General features: G+C 36.1%; 1 protein-coding gene across 1 annotated transcript in view; it reads right to left on the reverse strand.

The window, feature by feature from the left end:
* GRIK2 (glutamate ionotropic receptor kainate type subunit 2) overlaps window positions 1-24,184 on the reverse strand; it is an 896,246-nt gene that overhangs the window by 585,371 nt on the left and 286,691 nt on the right. The window contains exons 7-8 of the mRNA XM_032476219.1: window positions 21,654-21,718; window positions 5,359-5,441 (exon numbers count right to left, since the gene is read on the reverse strand). The gene's annotated coding sequence lies outside the window, so the exon portion shown is untranslated. The remainder of the gene's footprint in view (window positions 1-5,358; window positions 5,442-21,653; window positions 21,719-24,184) is intronic.

A 24,184-nucleotide genomic window follows, 5' to 3' on the forward strand; every position in this document is an offset into this window, starting at 1 on the left:
ATATGTGTTATTCATTAATTATAAAGTCTAGGCAGGGTTTCTCAGAAACAAAAACTAGAGGGCTTTTTTCTTGATAGTTTACAGTTTAATAAAAGCTTCCCTTGTCTTCCCAAAAGAGGGTTCTCAACTCTAGCTGCACATTAGAAGCAGCAGCTTTTTCAGTACCCATGCCTGCCCGCCCCTTCCTACACTATGAGTTGGGTCTTGGATGAGTGCTGGGCAAAGATTTTTTTTTTTAAGCTTTATAAGCTAATGTGAGTTCAGTGTTGAGAATAGAGTGTTGACAAGGCACTTACTAGTGCCTTCCTGCTCCCTCAGCTTGAATACAAAGAGACCAGGACCCGGCTTTAATGTTAAAACTAAAGACACTAATGTAGGTCACCTTGGGGTAGTGCTGAGAGACGTGACTCTCTTCATTTCTGGGTGAAATCCAGATGACTGGAAATCAGATCTCAAATTGCCTGTTAATAGTTAAAGGAAAAGACATTGGGAGTATGACTGATACCATAACTAAAGATAAAACTAGGAGACACCCTGGGCAGTGTGGGGTGAAAACTGAACAGTGACAAGAGGTATATATACCGCACAGAAGGTACTATTAGTCAGGATAGGAGTACATTACAGCATGATAAATAGAAATCCTAATTTTCAGTGGTTAAAAACCACAAAAGTTTATTTCTTGCTCAGGGTAAATATCCTGCTGGAGTTAGCAAGGAGCTCTACTTCAGAGTCACACTTAGAATTTTAGGCTAACGCATGAATTTAAACATTAAGAAATAAAAATAGATGAAAATCAAAGTACCATATCTTTCTAAGTTGGGCTGATGATGCCACTAAGATTACTGCTTTTAGCTCCACATTCTCAAAAGGAATGGGAGCTGGTAGCTACTCTGGATCAGAGTTGAAGTGCTCCTTAAATATTTATTACTGTTAATGGTCAGATTACACCTCAAGGCAAAACTGGGCTTATAATTTCCTATCCAAAGCCAAATTCAGCAAAGATAAATAAGTGTGAATTAATAAAATTTTAATATATGTTGCCCCTGCTTATCAGGGATATGGTTTAAGAATTTAACCACTCAATTAGCAACTCCTCCTCTTATCTGAATGGGTGTAAGGGTGGCTGGTGGATGGAGTTAAGAAAGAACAGAGTCACAAAGCTGTTTACTGCTCCTACACAGCTCTTGATAATTAGGAATAATGAAGTGGTGTGGAGTGTATTCTGTTTTTCTAAACTGCTACAGTGAAAAATATAGTATATGAAAAATAATCACAAGACCCAACAAAGTCAAGAAACAAAGAGTGTCTCTCCTCCAAAAGAAAACACCAGATAATACAGAGGAATGTATTTTTTAATTTCATCATCTCATCTATGCTGACTCAAGTGGGTGGTGTCGTATGGGGCAGTCCAGCTGATTGAATGCCATGTTCCTAGAAAATCAGTCAACAGTGTGATCCAAAGAAACCTCTTCCCGAAATCCGTATGTGACTACCTCTTGGAAACAAGAGGGGATGATATGAATGAGGTTGGGTGGGTCACTTCAAATATTCCCCATAGTCAGGAAAGGAAGTCAGAGTACGGGCCTCTTTTAATTTCAAAAACAACACCCCAGGAATAAAACAGTAGTCCTTCTCCAACTTCCACTATGTTCTTCAAATAATCTGCTGTGAAAAAAAAAATCACTACTGAGGAATTTAAGATTATGTGGAAATGGGTGTAAGGAATTGATGACATGAGGGGAACTGTGAAAGCCCTATAAATATTTTTACATTAACCAAAATTAAACAAAAGTAGAGCAGGTTAAATAGAACAGCAAGAGCACACTGTATAACTTTAAGTGAATATTAACTAACACTCTACAGTTCATTTCCGTTTTCTTTTCCTTCCTTGCTGGGGCTGCTTTAGGATCTTTGGTCCCTGTTGTTTTAGTGAGAAACTTACAATTGTCTCTGTTTTGTAGCAGCTTATAAACATACTGAAGAGGAGCCTGGTCTCTTATAAAAAGTTCAATGTCTTTCTGCTTATTATGACCTAAGTTGTTGGGTCTGCTTCCAGAAATTTAAGAAAACCAAAAGAATTTGTACATTTGACATATTGAGATGAAGCAGGGGAAAAGCAACATTAAAATCGTGGATAATCGTGTAAGTTGTTCAATGTATTAGAAAGCAGTAGGTCTCATCAAGGCCCAACCCCTCCCTTGGAATATGCCAGAAGGCCAAAGTTATTCAAGATGAGCTACACCCGTGAACTTAACCAATAGCAAGATAAATTAAAACACAGCAGAATACGTGGACTTGACTCTGAAAACCTCTGACACTTTAAACTGCTTCCCACCTAACGGAGAAGGCTGAGGGTTAGGGTTAGTTGCCTCCTCCTCCTGTATCTGTCTTAAGGCAACATTGCAAAACCCTGTACCCTGCATTGCTGACTACCATTGCTTTATCTAGCTTTAGGCTAGAGAGCTGAAAAAAAATGTTCCCTTCCTAGAGTATGGTTTTAGGTGCTTCCACAAGTGATGGATTAGTCAATCTCTGTTTTTAGCTTCTGTTTTGACCTCCAAAATAAATATACAAACAAAAAAGGAAAAAAGGAAAAAAAATTACACTGTCTGCTACAGACTGACTTGTGTCCCCGCCAGCTGAGATCGTCTCTCTCTCAATCTCTCTCCGCATGGGAGGACACAGAAAGAAGATGGTGGTCAACAAGCCAGGAAGAAAGCCTTCAAGAAACAGACCAGCACCATGATCTTGGACTTTCCAAGAACGGTGAGAAATAAAGTTCTGATGTTTAAGCCACCCAGTCCATTTCTTTTTTTGAAATGGCTGACTAAGACACTGTCCCAGAATGATGATTTATCTTAAACGAATCTATGGACAATTCTAGTATGTGTTTTAAGAGTTATCAGTTTTCTTTTCTCATTCAGGACCTGGGACCCTATACTGGGATATTGAGGAGCAGCAACAGGACTGTCCTCCACCCATGACTTCTACCCTGCACTTCCCCTGGGCCGACTTTTCTCTCCCACGTTTCACCCAATCTTCTGCCACAAAATTGCTTCAAAATCCACATCTCCTAAAACTGAAATTCTCCATGTTGAGGAAGCACTTTTTGAACCAAATCTTCAAAGGAAAAGTAACTTGTATGAGGACAGACTAAATTAGGAAATTTCAACTCAAAAATCTGTTAGGGTATTTTTTGTATTATACATATGGTACTGTACATTAATAAGGTAAATTCTAATTTAACAGAGTTTTCCTCAGATGGAAGCATTTGCTCTTTCCCTAGCTTTAAGCAGACTTCAAAATTACGACTGGTTCCTTTTTTTTCATTTTCACATGCTTTTCTTTATTAATTAATTTATTCTTTTTTAGTTGAAGTACAGTTGATTTATAATATTGTGTTAGTTTCTGATATAGATTCAGTTATATATATTCTAATATATTCTTTTCCATATTCTTTTTCATTATAAGATATTGAATACAGTCCCCAGTGCTATAAGAGTGATTCCTTTTTAATGTTACGTTTGAGAGGGCAAGGATGTAAAAATGATCTCACTTTTTGATTTTAGGAGAAAAATTATTATTTTGTATAGAAAGCCCTGCAGCCTGCCTGTCCAAGGCTTTCTTAGACACAATTTGATAAACCTTAACATGTTAAAGATATGATCTCCTTTGGGACTGGACCTTGTTACTGACCCTGGGGAGAAATGGACTAGTTTAGGACACTCATGTGGTTCTGAGCTATGCTGCTACACTAATCTTGATGCCTTAATTCTTCTTCTTCAAAGGAAAATCTGGGCCTCAAAGGATTTTAGTGTTGTTCTCATGTTTCATGGGTTCCTTGGGCTATAATTTCCAAGTTGAACCTATAACGGAATTCCTAGGGAAGCTTTGAGAAAATGTGAAGCATACGTTGGAGGATCAGAAAATTAATATGCATTTATTGTGATTCCCTCACAATTTTTCTTCCCTTCTCTATTTGCAGCTAAATGCTCGGTTTACCAATTTATAGCTTCATTTTCCTTCAAATGCAAATATTTTAGTGAAATGATATTGGTATTCTTTCTCTTCTAGTAAAATAAGGCAGCATAATTTGAAACCTCTAACCCCCTTGCAAGAATCTCAGAAGATACTAAGCTTATAAATCAGCATTACTGCTAATCATTTCCAACTCTAAGGGCTACCATTATGTTTGCTTCTGTATCTTCCTTTATGTTTGTTTTCCATGTGTTCAAAGTGCTAACGACATTCATTACTTTTGAGATTTATCAGATTAGCACCACCATAACAGTTTATGGTGTTAACATTTTACAAGATTCACTTAATATAATTTTAATTAGCATTGAAAAATGGCTTCTAGTCATAAAAGTGCTTTAAAAATTATAAGCTAAACCCACCCTAAATTAAAAGTCAGGGTTTGTGCTGTTAATAATAATTTTATAAAAGGAGAACATCACATGGCACAGCATATCAAAACTGAAATATTCATATTTTAAATAACAATACATTTAGAAATATAAAACTGCCAAATAAAATGGGTTCTTTGTGATCATACTGTACAACATTGTGGAAAATTAATGGTGTGACAATTACAGGTTATTAGCAATGTGTATTATTTCAAGAAACAAGATTTAGTTTGGAATCTTGGCATCCTATCCATGTATGGTGCTTCCAAAATATTATAATGTGATGGTGAAAACAGTGCAAGAATCAGTTCTATGCTAAGCATTATGAGAACTGTACTGCATAAGAGATACAGCTAATTTTGAATCACCTACAAATAGAAACTCAATAAAAGCTTTAAATATTGACTCTGAGGAAACAATATTGCCAAGGATCTCTAAAGATTTTGCTATTTTTTTAAATTCTAGAAGCTCCATTTCAGAGGATATTACAAACAAAAGTATCAGGTCTTAATATCATATGGGGCATTTATTATTTCACAGAACTGCTTCATTCTTCCTAAACTTGCTATAGGATTACCTCCCTAATTTTGCTTAAATTAATTCTGCTGCCTCTTACTAGGAAGAAGGAAGTTTTACGTATTTCTCAACAACCCCCTACCACCCACCTTAATTTGCATTAGGTCTTATATTACTTTCATGACTTTGTTCAAGTCTGAGAGTTATATATATATTTAAAAAAAAAACCTTCAAGATTATATATAATTCCTATCTATGGTTAGACAAGTGTTGAGTCCTGAGAGGTTGGACAACATTGGCAGGAACTGAGGACATTAGTAACTTAAAGCATGAGCTCCTGGGTCCAAGGGCAGATACGAAATTTAGAGGTGAGTTAATCAACTGGGGAAGAACAGACAGGATCAAAACATGACTACTCAAGGGTTGTAGACCTTACCTGAAATTCAAGACATCCATCCAAGCCAAGGTGTTTGGTGACAGCAAAAAGAGTGGGAAGACAAGTGGCCAGCACTTGGGAATCTGGGAACAGATATTGGAAAACCAGCTCTGAGAAGTTGGTTCACGGACAGAAAATTCGTTCTGGAGTTCTAGGGCAAGGATGAGGCGGCAGGGAGGGAGGGAGGGGGAGACTCATCCACAGAAGCCCAGTGGAAGCTTGATTACTGGGAACTTGAAGCATAAGACAAGAATTTACTTATAGATTCACAAAACAGGATCTCAGAAAATGAGTGGGATAGGAATATTGAGACCAGAGTAGAGGCAAATGCACTAAGAACGAGACTGGCCAAAGGCCCTGGGCAGGAGTCATCTAACACTGGGTGTCAGGAGCCTCAGCCAGAAACAGGAGAAAAGTGTTCCTTCATCCACTGAAAAGCTGACTCCCCCATGAAAAGTAAGGACATAAAAATTCCCATACAATTTCAGGAGACCCTTGTCATTTCTGAAGTCCATCTGTGGATCCTCTGGTGGTACTTGGATCACTTCCACAGACAACTGGGTCTCAAGCTGCAAGACTGAAGCCTCGACCACTGTGCTCTTTCTCCAGGGAGCTTCCTACCTGCCGCGCCTTGACTTCTAGACTCCTGGAGTACTTATTATTTCCCTCATTTAATCACCATTTAGAATATGCTACCAGTGTATAGTTTTAAAAATGTATTCATGTTTATTAACTCCCTTTCCCCTGAAGCCTGAGACAGTAAATCGCTTTGCCCTTTCTTAACCAGGAGCCTGGCACACTGGGTACTGGTACTAGTTTGCAGATGACGGTGAGTTTATAAGTCAGAATGGGGGCAACTGGCAAAGACATTGACTTTGAAAATGTCTAACAATTTTGATGGAAAGGGGTAAATTTATTTACCTTGAAAACTGGATATTGCTCCAGTGAGCTTCCAAATATCAGATAAACAGCTGTTCAGATTAACCAGATAAACTTTAAATCATTGCCAAGAGACTCTCACATGCCTCAATATTATGAGAAAGGGAGGGAGGGAGAGAAAGTGTAGTGTGATTAACTTAAAATTATTTAAATGAGTAGAATTTTTATAATCATCTTTCAAATACTTATAGAAAAAGTGATTAAATACATTGAAAGGAGAAAATTTTAAGAGGTTTTAAAAGTGTATGATTATGATGAAATGAATGGAAAGAAGAGAAAGGAAATGAGGCTCAAAATCAGGAAAGATTCTGGTAGCAGAGCCATTATCCTGAAGTATATAGAAGCAGAGAGCAGGATTAAAGATACTGTGAATAGACAAAACTTCTCATTCCCCAGAGAACAGACTAGATTTCTGAGTTAGTATTTCCTCATCCAACTACTCAGATGCTTGTGCAGTAACTGGTACCACTGTGGTTCTGAAAAACCTTGCTCTCATTTTCCTTAGAAGTGTCTGTGTCTATAAAAGGACTGATGGTTTTCTATCTTAGAGTCACATCTTTTTTTTTGTGCTGGTGGTGGCTCATATACACACACTCATTCAAGAAGCACACATGCATGCGCGCGCGCACACACACACACACACACACAGCAGGAGAAGGAGTAATCTGTGGTCCATGTAGCTTTGAAATGAACTTAGAGAGATCTTATTTGCAACTTCTTGAGCACTGTCATGACTTACTTATGAGTCTTACTGGCATTAAATGGAAAGACAGAGTCACCACAGTTGAGTTGTCTCACCAGCTGGCCCCAGTGATTGAAGGCTGTGTGCCCAGAGTACCACTCATGGACAAGGAAGCTCTACCCAACTCAAATCCAATTTACTAAGGGCAAAGGGCAACAGGAGACACACTTGTAAAATGCACTGAAGGGTTACATAGCCATACGCTGTAGGCTGCAAGTAGCAGTCACAGTAGATTTTAGAATGTAAATTCCCATGCTGTTATGCTGGAAGGAACGGGGTTCTCCCAGAACACCCTAACTTGCGTTCTTAGATGACGAATTTGAGGCCCAGTGAAGCAAAATCATTTGCCTGGGTTCATATGCCTGGTTAGCAATGGTGAGTTGACTAGCATTACAGACTTTTGGAGCCAAGGCTCTGAGTGACACGGTGTTAAAGGCAGTCTGCTAGCAAATGCCTGCGAAAGATATTCATGTAGAAAACATGGGCAAGCTTTTATGCATGGATAAAAGAAAAATGTACTGACTGTTAATAAATTTTCAAAACTCCTTTCACATATATAGATATCCATTCTTGTTGGTAGTGGCATCTTCAAAGATGAGAGAGACAGCATGACATAAGCATCCAGAAACTGAATAATCAGTATCATCTTCACTCAAATCTCTCACTAAGCAACAGTAGCCCTAACAGCCAAATTCAGCAGGTTTGTGCTTCTCTGAGGAAGCCCCTGCAAACTCAGTGGGCTTCCTGACTTAAAAAGCTATTTGCCCCCATTTTATTCCGTTAGTCTCCTAAGCACACGTATATTCATTCATTCATTCACCCTCCCATTCAATAAACGTGTGTGTGTTTATTATGTGACTTTTATGAGGATGCACATTTAAAATTTAAACCACCTCTCACAAAAGGAAAGATTCACCTAAGTAACTTTCTGCTGTCTTTTTCAGGCTTACCATTTTATACCTGTCAGAGTAATTGCTAGATAAAAGAAGTGTAATCATAACCAAGAATTTAAACATCCCCTATATTACAAACTCCCATTCAACGAGCAAAACCACAATTTCCAAATATGGTGCTTTCTCTCTTTTTCCATTGGGCAGTCCCATTTATATTTTCTATAAATAATCACCATTCCTACACCTCACCTCAGAATAATAAGTTATTTTAAGGAAAATTGTAAAAAATTGTATCCAGTTATCTAGGAATGAGCCAGTCCCGCCCAAGTTCAAGGGGACCTCAGTTCCCTTCTATTCCTCCCACCCTCCCTCCCTCTTGTTCCTCCCCCAAGCCCTTGTGTGATACCCCGGGGGCTCTGTAAATGGAGCACCTGCTGTGACGGGGACATGAATTCACCTTCCCCTTGATCCCTTCCCTGGAGCCTGGCAGATAGAAAATATACCAGTTCTGTTTTCTGAAGCTAATGGATACAGATTCATACCCTGAATGTAACTCAGATCAGCTAACTGTGAAAAGAAATGAGAAAATAAAATACTATAACCTCAAATCCTCCCATTCCTTTTCATTTTAGTGTAAGTGCTCCAGTGGACAAAGGATTGAACACAGAAGAAACTAAAATAAAACCTCATGATGTAATCAGTACACAGTTTGCTTCACATTAATTAGCTTTGTTATTTTAAAATACAATTACTAGCATTTTCTTTGTCCTCCCATTCCACTCCTAAACTTGATTTCCTGAGGAATATTAATATTAAATTACTGTGAAGTGGCATATTATTCATAGGAAATGTAGTCGCCAACTACACAATGTATCAAAATCCAAGTATGATTCTTTAAAAATTCCATGTTTTTATTTATTGCTCCTGAGAAAAGCCTGTGTGCCTCTGAAACCCGAGGAAAGTGTAGGGTCCTGTGCTTTTCTTAATCAACAAATATTTATGTGGTAAATAGAATGCCTTTGGCCAAGAACTCGAGTGTTGACTTGCATCCTGATGAAAATTTAAATAGCTGATTAAACTCCTCAAACACAGGATTTATAATGGATGCCACTACCATTTTGCAAAGTAATTTAATGCATATTTAGTGAAATTATTATGTGCTCTCTTTTCATAACCAGACGCAGCTGTGATTCTGCAAGTGCAAGAAAGAGAGCAACTGGTATAAGGGCAGCAGTTTGCTGAGATTTGTGTGAAGGTCTTCTGATCCTCGCTTCACTAGCTGATATATAATTGTAGCTTTGAAAAAACTTCACAATGTTGCTACTAGATATTGTATGCATTTTGAGTGAAGCGGACAAACAAATGTAATATTCAACATTCAAGGACTGAAAAATCTATTTGGAAGTTATGATTGCTAATTGGATAAACACATTTAAATGAGCACACTCCTGTGGCGAAGCCCTTAGACTACAAAGGACCAAGTGAGCTGAAGACTCAGGCTGGTTGGCAGAGTCATGCCTCACAGTGCACATGCACACACGCAAGCGTGTGAGCACACGTACAGACACACGCACACGCACAGAAAAGACTAACTTCAGTCTTACACCACTCTGTGAATGAACCATAAACGCTCAAGTCTATCTTAATAAAATCCAACAAAAATTCTCCTCCCAATTTCCAAAGATTTTACTTTCCTTAGAAATTGTCCCTGAACTCCCTCAAACTGAGTCCTAATATAATAAAATGATCATTATGACGAGCCCTCACTTTATGTGCTTCTAAGGGAGTAGAATGTTCAGATCATTTTTTGCAAAGAAACCACAGAAAACATGGTGCTTCATGGAGAGAAAAGGAACACAGAGAAGCCGAGGAAATGACAGGAAATATATTTTTAGATGAGAGTTAAAGTGAACCTAACTAATGTAATCCCACAATTTATTTCAAGTTGTCTGTAGTCTGCACACGAACATCTTCTCGATTTTTGTATCCTTTTATGTTGAGAGAAAAAAGGCTTATTCAGTGTCTTCAGTCATATTTTGCATGTCTTCTTTCTGTTGCTTTTAATGGAAATGTTATCAAATCTTCGCAGTACATTTTGGCGTCACTGACGCACAGTATGCGGCCTGTGTGTGCATGCCTGAAGCACCCTTCTTCCAGGAGCACCTGAAATCTGTTAGCACCACTTCCCTGCCCCAGAAGCATAATAAATGCCTTGGTCCTCTGAACCTCACTTACTCTGACATGTTTGAGACTACAAACTCAAAGTATGTCAATTCTCGCCTCTCTTTAAATGAAATGGAAAATAATTGGGGAAAAACTGATCTAGAAAATAATACTCTAACATAAAATAACACTTGAGAAACATTAATATTTGCAATAAAGGGAATGTAATAAAGGTGCCATGTGCTAACTTTGTCATGCCTTCAATCTGGTGCTCTCTGGAGATAGACACGGCTGGGAGGGAGGAGAATCCCCCACTGTTTAAAATGAGAGAATAAGCAATAAAGAGCACCAAGATATGTATACACACATACACACACACACATATATATTTTTTATGTTGGGTTTACATTAGTATAAAAAATGCACTAGGGCCTTGGGAGCGTCCACAATGGTTAGTTTAGTTGTTTGGATTTCTATGAATCAATCCTCTCAACCTAGCGCTTGAAACCAAATGGTAACCAGGGGAGGCAAGAAAAAGATGTTGGTCCAGAGCTTCATTGATCATGCCTTCTCTTGGCTAAATTCTTAGAGGAGTTCCAACTTTAATACTTTGGAGCCTTTATTTCATAACCACGGTTGACTTTTTCAGCGTTTATGTTCTTATTTGTGCTTTTCAGTAGGAGCTGGGAGGGAAGAAAGGCATTCTTTCACTAGCCCTCCAAGTAACTTAGCTCTGCTGGAAAGGAGAGGGGGAGCAGTGGGGAGCAAAGAGGGGGGACAGACTTAAATGACTTTCCTTCCAGAGAAATCAGGAAATTGAGGCAGAATTTGGAGAGTTTTGCTCAAAGTACATTAACTTTAGAGATCCTGTCTCAGCACTGAGAGGAAAGAGAGAGGTTAAACATGCTTAAAAGCGCAGGGGTAAGAAACAAAATAGGTTTTTTTTTTTTCCTCTCCAGCTCCCTCTGAATTATGTTTTCACAGAATAATTTAATATGTGCTCTTGAAATGTGTATATTACATAAGTGTCAGAAACAGTCATATTCAATACCAAAAATAACATTAAATTATTTGGTAGTCAATATTTGCAATTTTGCATTACAAGCTTCATTGCTCCATTTCACCAATCATTCTTCTATGGTTTAGCAAGTATCTCTTGAAGATCTACTGTACACCTGACTTTGAATTATCAATGTAGGGCATAGATTAAAAAAAAAAGCTGTGACCTGTGAGATGATCTATACCCTAGAGAAACCTAGAGTTTAGATGAGATGTCTACCTTCAGAGTTTCCCTACTCCTTGCAAGCGGTTTGTTCCCTGCTCTGGGTGGAATTTTGAATGAAGAGTACAATTCAGTGGCGGGCTGAACCAGTTCAACTGACTTTTCTAGTTTTGAATTCACGTTAATAAAGCGTTTTTTTTTATAGTTATCAAGAACTAGAGTAACAGTATCTTGAGCTACAGGCTCAGCCAATGAGTTTTTGACAGCTAATCCTAAGTTGAGTTCTAAAACCTACATTATTCCTCTGCTGTTATCCCTGTTCCTGTCTTTCATTTTGTTTTCTGGCAAACAATCTTGATTGAATAAGGCAGTTAACCAGTATGTTAGTAACACTGCTGGAAATGCTACATTGACCCCAGGGAGGATTATCAAACTAGAACTTGTGCTGCAAGTTTTAGAACAGATTGAGGAATCTTCAAGAGAAAGGTCAAAGAAACAGGCAGTGAACATCAACATGCATTTAGGGATTGGGGGAAGCCTGACTTACTAAGGGCACCACGGAATTATTGCAACTGAGGAGGACACACCAACAAATGCACCGACAGGAGCTGGAAGAAAGCATGGTTGGAGGTGCATCAGGACGTTGGGGTTTTGAAGAGAAGAGTGACTACTAACGTGAGTTTCCGGGAGCAAGACTCAGCAGAGCGGCACTAGAGTAACCCTGCAGAGAAATGATCTAACTTGAGTTCCCACTTCCAGGCACGCATCCCTAACTCTACCAGAGCCTGCCTGCATTCCTTGTTAGAAGAGAGCAAGTTTCTGGTTAGGTAGACCCAATGGTAAAAAGGGTTCGAGAGTGCACTCTGAGTACATGTAGATCTATGTCTTAACACACAACAAATTTTAAAGATTAAATAAAAATAATTGTAAATAATCTTTTAATTATGTAAATATTAAATGTTAAATATATATTTTATATAGATTAGATATAAAGACTAAAAATATATGAAGATTAAAAGTTGATATAAAGATTAAATAAAAAGACGTAAGATTTAAATATCTAATAAAGGTTAAAATAAACAGATTAAATAAAATAATTATAAATATAATGATATCTAGATTAAAATTAAGTAAAAATAATCATAAATAATCTTCTAATTAATAGCACAAAACTTTTACTCCTTCTGTAATATTGTCTATAATAAATGTGGTAAAAGATGTTTTATTATTTTTTAAATTGGCTTAGACTTTGTGATTCAGCTATTTGAAGGTCTGGTTTTAACATTTTAAGGGCAGTTTATTTGAATACTTGATTTTATTTGCTATCATAGTTGAAGTTAGCTCAAAAATAGACATAGCTTCAAATAAAAGTATATTGCTAGCTATGTTTACAAAATCATGAAACATTTTTTCAATGTCATTGACCAATTATACAAAAAAATTTTGCCATAATTCAGGTAGCAAAATTTCTGTCTTCCCTTATATTAATCAGTTGTTCTTAACAACCAAATTGGAAGGCATTTTTCCTGTATTTTTTTTTTTTAAATTAGCTCAAAATTCACTGAGTAACTTCATTTGGAAGATTTTTAAAACAGGTTAGGAAATTCCATTTCCTTAATTTGTAAATACACAGAGTTTGTAAACACAAGAGTTTCTATAGGTGACATATTATTTTTAGCAATAAAATCACTCCCCGTGTAACTGTTTGCAAATAGTCATTTCTGAAGTGCTCTCATTGTAGTGAGGTTTTTTTAAAGTCACCCTTACCTTCTTATTTGTTGTTTAAATGTCACTTTCACCTTCGAGAAGGACAGATTTGGTGGGTTTTGTTTTTTTATTTTGTATCTCCTAGATAAGCATACTGTTGAAAGCCATTTCCCTCACAAAAATATTTAGCAAATTTAAAATATTTATTTTTATAAAATAAAAATGTATAACTTTTACACTTCAACAATTGTTTTAAGTATTTTGCTACAAGATGAATGGCAAACTTCTGTGTCTAACACATTTTCAAAGTCATTCCACCTCTCACTGCAAAGCACTTAAAAATTATAATATTTCCAGGTCTTGCTTTTATGAAAATAATTGCCTTGGTGACACTAAATGGCAAATAAACTACACTTTTGTCACAAAATAGTAAAATCAAATGAGTGAGGGCAGCACTGTCAACACCTCCACATTGAGAAACTTCCATTTTTCCTTCAGGAGGCCTCCAGGGCCTGGGTTACTGGCTGAGATGTCAAGGGGTGTGGGAACCAGTGTTCATCTATATACTGATTATTAGAAAAGCTTCACTTTTTATTTGAAAAGTAATAAAAAATGCTCTAATTACTTTTTCTCTGCTCTGATGAAGGTCCTTGCACACTCCAGGGAGCATGGCCATTACAAAGACCACTGTGGCACGTGGGGTCTCTTGTCTGGATTTTTCTACACAACCACGAACAGAGGAACCATAGAAGAGTAAGTGCAGATTTGGGATTTGAACCCAGGTGTCATAAACTCCTGAACTCACCTTTAACCATCTCACCCACAGCCTTTGCAGCAGGGGTTGAAATGACCAGCCTGCCCCACTTGCCCAGAGACAAAAAGAGAAGAGCCCTACCTCCTACGAACCCAGGCATCAAAGAGGAAAGTGGACCACTTGCTTCTGCCCGTGAGCCACAGAGACCTTACCATTAGTATAAGGACCAAGGAGCACCCCAAACATTGACCAGAGTATAGTGTTCTTCTTTCCTGCATAGATGGACTAAAAAGGGAGGTTATGAAGGGGTAAATAATTCCCACTGACACTCTCCCAAGTTGAAAGAATGAAGGGCGAGACCTTCCTAGTGGGCTGAGCTTCCTCATCACCTCTTGATAGTCAGGATAATGTCATCCAACCCCTTTGCGCATTTGTGTCCTCCCTCTGTAAAACAGACTAGAGTTCCTGCCGCCAGGGTTTAAGAAACATGTTTAATAAAGTGTAAAATGTTACAAACATTGGGTTGGATGAAGGGGAAAGGAATGGCAGAGGACCCTCACTGTCCCCAGTGGTTCCAGACACAGAAAACATCTAGTGCCCATAGCTAACTGGTGGGGGAATTGAGGAAAAGAATACTTTCTAACTAAGGCAATTTCAAAGAAATTGGTTTTCAATTCACAGCTTGGGTGGGTACAACTGTTCCACCCACAGCCAGCTGTGCACAGAGAAAACCTAGTCCTGTATTGGGTGGCACCTGGTTTGCCTAGAAAGTTTGAGAAACAGTTCTATTTCTGGCCAACTCAAAACTCCCCAAGCACTCCTCTACAACATGCAATTTACTCAGTGCCTTCCCTGGACTGCCTGCCTTCTCTTCATTAGTGTTACATATTATAAAGCTCTTGGAGATACAAAGAATTCTCATTAACACCCCTTTTTGTCTTCCCCAAAGAGTTAACCAAAACATGACTCCCTTTCCTCAAGCTGTGGAAACCTCATTCAGCAAGGAATGAAAAATGAGATCCTTGTCTAAAAATGCTGTTTTTTGTTCTACAAACCCCTGAACTTCACTCTTACAGAAATGCTTATGAAAGCTTCTTTCAGTCCAGTATTGGGTGTAAGTGATAAGTGAAATGAATAGTATAATTCATAACAAGATTACTTCATAGTCTTTTTGCCTTTGCTAAAAGTCAGAACTCTGCTATGCTTCCCTTTATTAAAAGCTCCCAAATAACCCATCTTCTTATAATTCTGATGCTCTGTATGTTAGATATCTGAAAGGCATATATTATGTAATGGATCTTAAAATAAACTTTAGATGCAATTATGAATCACTTTTCTTTCTTTTAAAGCCACTACACTGAATTTCTCCTTCTCTCTACCATTATACTTCTGTGATGAGCAGTCCATCTCATTCTGTCACGGCCTTGGAGGCTGCCTTCCTCTCTCATCACTGAACTGTGGCTGCTCTCTGAAACCTCATCTATCTTAAAGTCGGGAAACAGCTAGCATTTACATCCTCTCCTCCACTGATAGCAAGCTTGCTTCATAATTCCTTCCTTCTTCCCCCTCCAGTGGCTTGTACACAGTTGCTTTTGCTGTGTGCTTCAGCTCCCAGCCTTAGATGGTCCACACAGGGCTCCCCTTGGCTTTGTTCCCTTCGACTCACCTTGCAAATGCTGCCCCGGTTCAGCCCTTTTCATGGCTAACCTACAGCCCTGGTAGGTGAGGACTGCCCTGTAGGGTCATGTAGCCCTTCATCTCTAACCTTGTCTTCCTGACTCGTCTGCCAGCTTTCAGGTTGTATTTTATTTTAATTCTTTAAACTTCTTCAGTTATCTACCCCAAATACAAGTGAAATCATATCATTCACCTCCTTGGAAAACCCAGTGGCTTCCCATTCTTTTTACAGTACTGTGTAAACGCCCAAGCACTGATGGCTCTCCCAAGATCTGATCCCAACCATGCTTTCAGCTTCATTTCCCAGTCATGCCTGTGAGAATTCGTCTCTCAAGGGATGCCAGATGTCTCACTGTTCTCTGAGGGCACTGTGCAGTTTTCCTATCTCTGTTCCCTGGGATGATCTACCTGAAGAAAGAATGGGATTTCAATAAAGCCCAACACAAACAGCCCCACCTCTGAGAAGCTTTCCCAGATGCCCAGTGAAATTCCATCTCTCCTTTTGCCCCACTCCTCCCCAACACAGCATACAGCATGTCCCTTCTGCTAGAGCTTCAGTGATTGGGTTAGTTGTTTATATGCATGTTTAGCAAAGGAGATTTTTAAGACAGATAGAAAATGCTCAATAAATATCTAATACAGGAATCTAAAAATGATTAGAAATCTTGTATTAAATTGCTGTGGGTGACTGCGAAGGGGGGATAATTTTTTTAATTATGTAAAATTCTAAAATAAAGGGTAGAAGATGTTATAACAAATACGAATATACCATCAAGAAATAATAAACAAATAAGTAACAAATGTTGACATTTTGTGTTATTTGCCACAGATTTTCTTTAATGCATTATTTCTGCTTTCCTAAAAGGACTACTTACAGTCTTAACTGCTTAGAGAAAAAAAGTTAGAGTAAAAATTACTGAGTTAAGTGTTGTACTTATGAAGTTAGAAAAATAAAAGTAGACTAAATTCAAACCACATGTAAAGAATGAAATAAATATGATAAACATTGTAAAATAGAAAATAAAGATAAAACAGAATCAATGACTCTAAAATGTGTTTTTTGAAAAGGCTAAGGAAATTGATAAATTTATGATTTATCAAAAGAAAATAGTATTAATGATAAAAGTCATATATATGAAAAAGCAAACATTTAAAAAATAAAAGAAGACTACTGATTTTATGCTGATATATGTGAAACTAAACAAAATAGACAGTTTTCGGGAAAAATAGCAAAGCTGAATCAAAATGAAAGAGAAACACGAATAAAACTAACTATTCAATCAGTCATTAAAAATCTATCAACTCGTACTTTGAGGGAAACAGGGACCAGAGTTATCCTACCTCCTGAAATAATTCAGGAAATAAAAATAATCATAAGGGAATAAAATGAATAACTGTATCACAAAATTTAGATAACCCGGATAAAATGGGCAAAGTCCTACAAAGATATTAACACCAAAAATGACTTAAAAAAGAATATAAAATCTGAATAGATCTATATAGCAAAGAAAGAGTTGCAGTTATGATCAACACGGTTTCATAAAACTTTAGACAGGCTTCTTCCTCACTGTAGACACCTGACAAGACCCTTTACTTAGAGCATTTACTTTAGAAAACTTGTAATTATGAATTCTTTCCCTGCCCTTTTGAGATGTAAATCTTCTTCCAGACTGTCACAAGTTTTACAAGCCCTGGGAACCATCTTTTTAAAATGTAATTATCAGGAGACAGTGCTCCTATCTCCCAGTTACTATAACAGGATAAGAACCTAATTGTGGAGGTAAGGAGGAGCTTTGCTTCAAGCTGTAAAACTACTTCTTGTCTTGAAGATAAGAGAACATTTACTTTTTCTTTAGATAAGGTCAATTAGCAAACATTTTTGGTCTATGATCCCCAACACCAGCCCTACTCTAAAAAACTCTCCAGTCCTTTGTCTTGGCAGAGCTGGGTGCCCAGGCTTGCTCTGGGCTCTTTCCCCTGTTGCTGGCACTAGTATCAGAAGAAAATCAAATTCTACTTGCTCATCTTGTCCAGTGCATTTTTTTTTTTCCTTTTACAGATAGTACTTTTTAAAAATCTGATAAACTAAAGCCTAGGACCAGATGATTTCACTGATGGATTCTACCAAACATTTAAATAAAAATTAACAACAAAACTTCAAAAAAGCTATCAAAAAATAGAAGAGGGAACACTTATTTCCTTATTCTATGAGAACAGTTCCAAAACCAGATTCCAAACACAAAGACATTACAAGAAAACTACCTGATCAACGTCCCTTATCGGTATAGATGCAAAAATCCTCAACAAAATACCAGCAAATCAAATCCAGCATCACATGAAAAGATAGCACACCATGTCCAAGTGAGATTTATTCCAAGAATACAAGATTAAGTCAATATATGAAATCACTCGACACACTCCATGTCATTAGAATATTGGAGAAAAAAATGAATGATCATCTCATTGGGCACAGGAAAAGCATTTAAGAAAATCCAACAATCTTTCATGATAAAACCACTCAACAAAATAAAATAGACAGGAGCATCCTCAATGTGGTAAAGAGCATCTATGCAAACCCCACAGCTAACTTGATGGTGAAGCACTGAAATCTTTCTCCCTAAGATTAGGAACAAGATACGGATGTCATCTCTTGCCACTTTCATTCAACACTGCACTGAAATTCTAGAGAAAGCAATTAAATAAGGGGGGAAAAGAAACCTGAATACAGCCATACTGGAAAGGAAAAAGTAAAACTATTTGCACATGACAAAACACTATATATACAAACCCTTAAGGAATTCACAAAACACACTAAAGCTAATAAAAAAGTTCAACAAGTTTGCGGGATATAAGATCAACATACTAAAACCAGTTGTATTTCTATACACTACCATGAACAATCTGAAAATGACATTAAGAAAATAATTCCATTTAAAACAGCATCAAAAAGAATGAAGTACTTTGGAATAAATTTAACCAAATACGCACAAGTGCTGTACGCTGAAATTTACAAAATATCATTAAAAGAAATTAAAGAAAATCTAAATAAATGGAAAATATTCTGTGTTGAGGGATTGGAAGGCAATATTTTTAAGAAGGCAATATTCCCCAAATTGAATCTGTGATTCAATACCATCTTTTGCAAAGACTTTTATAAAAACAGACACGCTGATCTTAAAACTCATGAAAATGCAAGGGGCCCCAATAGCCAAAATGATATTGAAAACTAAGCAAAAAAGTGGAGAATTCATACTTTCCAATTTCAAAACCTACTACATAGCTATACTAAGCAAGGCAGTGTGGTGTTGGCATAAGAATATATAGACCAAAGGAGAAGCATTGAAAATCCATAAATAAACCTCCACAATTATGGTCAATTGATTTTTGAAGAGTACCATTACCTTTCAATAGGTAAGGAACAGTCTTTTTAACAAATGGTGCTGGGATAACTGGATATTAAACATAAAAAATTAATCTGGACCCCCTATCCCACACTATTTACAAAAGTTAACTTAAAGTATCCTCCTTTGCCTGAATTTTATTGACCTAGAGAGTTAATTTCCTTTGTATTTTTAAAGAAAATATTAAAAGCCAATTGTCTCAAACACAACTCAATAAATAGATCAGATATCTAAACGTAAGAGCTCAAATTATAAAACTCTTAGAAAATTTAGGTGTAAGTCTTTGCAATCTTGGATTTTCAACATTTCCTATGGTTTGATCAGCCTATCAACATTTTCAATCCCACTTCATTCATTTCATTCTAATTTTAGAAACTATTCCTAATCTTGCCTGTGCCTCTGGCTCTTTGTCCCAGGTACAGATTCATTTCTGGCTATTATTCCTTGTCCTCAGACTTTACTGTGATAGTTATTTTCTAATTGTCGCCAATAATTAGATCTCTTCCAACACTGGCTTTCACCGAACTCCCTGCATGTCCCTCTCCTTGATCACTCTGGTCCCAGGGTCCACCATGAAATGCACATTCCAGAATACACTGTCTTCCAGCCCTCAGTTATATTTAAAAAAGTCTTACCATAGCTGATCATTCATTACCTAAAATAATATTCCAGACTTAAGACTACCAAGTAGAATATAAAATGAACTAAAAAAGTATCCCTTTAATTTTTCAAATTACTGTATCTTAAAGAAAAAAAAAACTATTTTACTTTTTCAGTGACTGATTTGTAAATTATTAAAGTAAATTAAAAATTTAGTAAATATTTTCTAAAATTAAGAGCTAAATAATGGAAAAAATTCAATATTGACATTTTATTACATTTCCTCACTTATACACAAACTCTTTTTACCTAGTTCATCATATTTCCTAGATGGCAAATGTGTAGTGTTTTTACCTTTTTCAATTTGCATTGCACTTTGAATAAGCTGTACTGAATATTTAGAAACACAATTAAAATTCCTGTTGATTGAGAAGTCAGTCATGAAAGGAAGAATTAGAATTTGAACTCAGAAACATAGCAACATATATTTAGAATGCAAAGATTTTTTTCATGAGTAGAGAGCCCACCAAATCTATTACAGATATTTCATACCAATTTTAAAGATCTCTCCTAGGCTAAAGAGATCTAATAATAAATTGAAACTGTATTTTTTGAGAACAATCCATTAATTAATCTATATATATATACATCTTTAGTTTCATCTTTGGAAGTTAAGAACTTAGTCTCTGACAGCTAAAACACCTATTCTTCTATTTTTAACATGAAGAAAAATTTAAGTTTCTAAGATGTAAACTGAGAGCTAAGTGACTTATCAAAGTTGCATAGCAGGTAAGGTACAAAAATAGTGTTTAACATGAAGTCTTATAGATTTGAATATCATACTTTCCCATGACATGGTATCATAAGGTTATAAAATATGCAAAATATTAATATTAATTATACAATGGAGCCAATGGTCTTAGTAGGAAATAAGAGGAAAAAGCCTAAATATAAGAGACCACAGAGGGATGGTCAACAAGCCAAACGATACTATATCTTTGGAAGACCAAAACCAAAATTGCATTCTCCTCATGCTGAAGCAATTTCAATACATCACTGAGACTTCCAGCTCCAGCTGCCTGATTCTAGTAATAAACAATCACTGTCTTTTTATTCATGAATCTATTTCTCTTTCTAAGAAAAAACACATTATTTACTACAATTGCCTATTTAATAGGTACCAGTAAGATATTACTCACTAAATTAATTCTAATGGATTATACTACTGTATAAATACACCAATCACTAACTCCCTAAAACTAAGCAAGAAAAAACCCTATTCTGGACAAAAGCAAATGACACAGATCTGTCAACAATTACTGCTTCATAAGAAAGATTTTGTCTCTAACTATGCTTTCAAATCATGCACACATTCTTGCTGTTCTCCAACCTTGTTACATATAAGAATCACCTGGAAAGCTTTTAAGAAAAGTATTTATGCATCAACACTTCCAATAATGAATAGGTCAGTCAGACAGAAGTAAAGAAACAGAGGACTTTAACAACAAAACAAACAAACAAAACAACTAGACCTAACAAACATATACAAACCCTCCAACCAAATACAGCAGAATATACATTCTTCTTAAGTTCACATGGCACAGTCTCCAGGATAGACAATATGTTAGGTCACAAAACAAGTATTACTAAATTTAAGAAGATTAAAGTCATACAAAGTATCTCTTCTGACCACAAATGGAATGAAGTTAGAAATCTATAATTGAAGGAAAAAAAATGAAAATTCACAAATGTGAAGAATCAAACAATGCACTCTTAAACAACCAAAGAGTCAAAAAAGAAATAACAAGGAAAATTAGAAGATATTTAAAGGCAAATAAAAATGAAAACAATATACCAAAACATATATGAATCAGAAAAAGCAGTACTCAGAGGGAAATTTATAGCTATAAATGCCTTCATTGATAAAGAAGAAATACCTCAAATATGTAACCTAAATTCACATTTTAAGAAACTAGAAATAAATGAGCAAAACCCCAAAATTAATAGAAGGAAGAACATAATAAAGATGAGAGCAGAGATAAATAAAATAAATAATAGGGAAATAATAGGGAAAATTCAATGAAACCAAAAGTTGATCATCAAAATTGACAAATCTTTAAGTAGACTAACAGAGAACAAAAGAGAGAAGATACAAATAACTGAAATCAGAAATACAAGTGGGGATGTTATTACTAACCTTGCAGAGATGAAAGGATTACAGGAGAATGCTATGAAAAACTGTACACCAACCAATTAGATAACCTGGAAGAAAACAACAAATTCCTTGAGACATACAAATTACCTAAACTGAGTAAAGAAAAAAATGTAAAGTTTTTTTTAACATTTTTGATTGATTTATAATCAATTTACAATGTTGTGTCAAACTCCAGTGTAGAGCACAATTTTTCAGTTATACATGAACATTTATATATTCATTGTCACATTTTTTTCTCTGTGAGCTACGATAAGATCTTGTATATATTTCCCTGTGCTATACAGTATAATCTTGGTTTTAACAGCTTTATAACAAGTAAAGCGATTGAGTCAGTGATCAAAATCTGTCCAACAAATAAAAGTTATGGACCAGATAACTTGACCAATAAATTCTATTAAACATTTTAAAAAGAATGAACATAAATATTCCTAAAACTCTTCCAAATCAAAAAGGAAGGGAACACTTCCTAATTCATTCCATGAAGCCATCATTACTCTGATACCAAATCAGATGCATGTTACAAGAAAAGAAAATTTCAGACAAATATCTCTTATAAATATGAAGCTCTTATACATATGAAGCTCCTCAACAAAACATTTGTATATCAAATCCAACAGCATATTTAAAGAATTATTCACTATGGCCAAGTGAGACTTATCCCAGAAATACAAGGGTGGTTTAATATAAGAAAATCAATGTAATACTACACATTCATAGTATGAAGAGGGGGAAAATCATCACACAATCATCTTATATGATACAGGAAAGGCATTTGACAAAACTCAACACTCTCTGATGTTTTAAAAAAGAGTTCAAAAAATTAGGAATAGAAGATAGAGGGAAGACTTCTCAACCTGATTAAGGGTATTTATGAAAAACCACATCTAACATCATAATCAGTGGTGAAAGACTGAAAAGTATTCCCCTAAGATCAGAATAAGATAAGGATGACAACTTTCACTGCTGCTATGCAACATTGTACTATAAGTTCTAGACAGAATTGACATGAAAAAGAAATAAAAGGTATACAAATAGGAAAGGAAGAGGCAAATTATTCATATTTGTAGATGACGTGATCTTATATATATATATCTATATATATAAATCCGAAAGGATCCACAAGAAAGTGACTAGAGTAATAAACAAATTCAACAAAGTTGCAGGGTACAAGACAAATACACAAAAGTCAGTTGTATTTGTATACACTAGCAATGAATAATCTGAAAAGGAAATTAGGAAAGCAATTCCATTTACAATAGCACCTAAAATAATTACATGCTTAGAAATCTAACCAAGAAGGTGAAAGACTTGTACAATGAAAATTACAAGACATTGCTGAAGGAAATTAAAGGTGACTTAAATGGGAAGATGCCCCATATTCATGTATAGAGATACTTAACATTTTCAAGATGTCAGTACTACCCAAAGTAATCTATAGTTTCAACACAATCCCTATCAAAATTCTAGCATCCTTTTTGAAGAAATAAAAATGCTGATCACTAAATTTACATAGAATTGAAAAGTGCTCCAAATTGCCAAAACAACTTTGAAAAAAGAAGAATAAAGTTGGAGGACTCACATTTCTGAATTTTAAAACTTAATTATAAAGCCACAGCAATCAAGAGAGTATGGTACAGGCATGAGGACAGACTTAGTGACCAAAAGAATTGAGTAGACAGCCCAGAAATAAACCCTTATGTAAAAGGTCACTTGATGTTTGACAAGAGTGCCATGAGCATTCAATGAAGAAAGGACAATCTTTTCAACAAATGGTCCTGGCAAAACTGGATATCCAGGTGCAAAAGAAGGAAATTGGACACTTAACTTCCACCATACACAAGAATCAACTCAGACTGGGTCAAAGACCTGAACTTAAGAGCTAAAACTATAAATTCTTACAAGGAAACACTAGAGAAAAAATCTTCATGATGTATTTGGCAATGACTTCAAGAACATAACATCAAAAGCACAGGTAGGCAACAACAGAAAAAATAAATAAACTGAACTTCATCAAAATTAAGAATTTTTGTACATCAAAGGGTACTATCAAGAAAGTGAAAGACAACTTTTAGAGATAAAACATCGCAGAACAGAAAATAACAATCATCTCATTAGAGTTTCACAGGAACGTTGTGACTGGACCTATGTGGGCAGCTGCAAAAACAAAGGATTCCTGCACCAAGAAGTAACAATCAGCCACCCCCATCTCCCCTTTTAGTATAAGAGAAGCCTGAATTCTAATTTGGATAAGATGATTCTTTCGGACACTAGTCCACCATCTTTTTGGTCTGCCTGTTTTCTGAATAAAATCACTATTTCTTGCTCTGGCACCTCATCTCTCTATTTATTGGCTTGTCCTGTGATAAGCATTATGAGCTTGGACTTGGTAACAAAAAGAGTGGTAGAGGCTTGAGTTTTAGTTTCAGCTCCGCCTCTGGCTGGGAACAGAACTTTAAGCAGCTTTATTAGTTTCACTGGCTGTTCTGCGAGCTGACAGAAATTTTCTAGGTCCT

This window comes from Camelus ferus, unplaced genomic scaffold, assembly GCF_009834535.1.
Source record: "Camelus ferus isolate YT-003-E unplaced genomic scaffold, BCGSAC_Cfer_1.0 contig298, whole genome shotgun sequence".
In the NCBI taxonomy this organism is placed as follows: Eukaryota; Metazoa; Chordata; class Mammalia; order Artiodactyla; family Camelidae; genus Camelus; species Camelus ferus.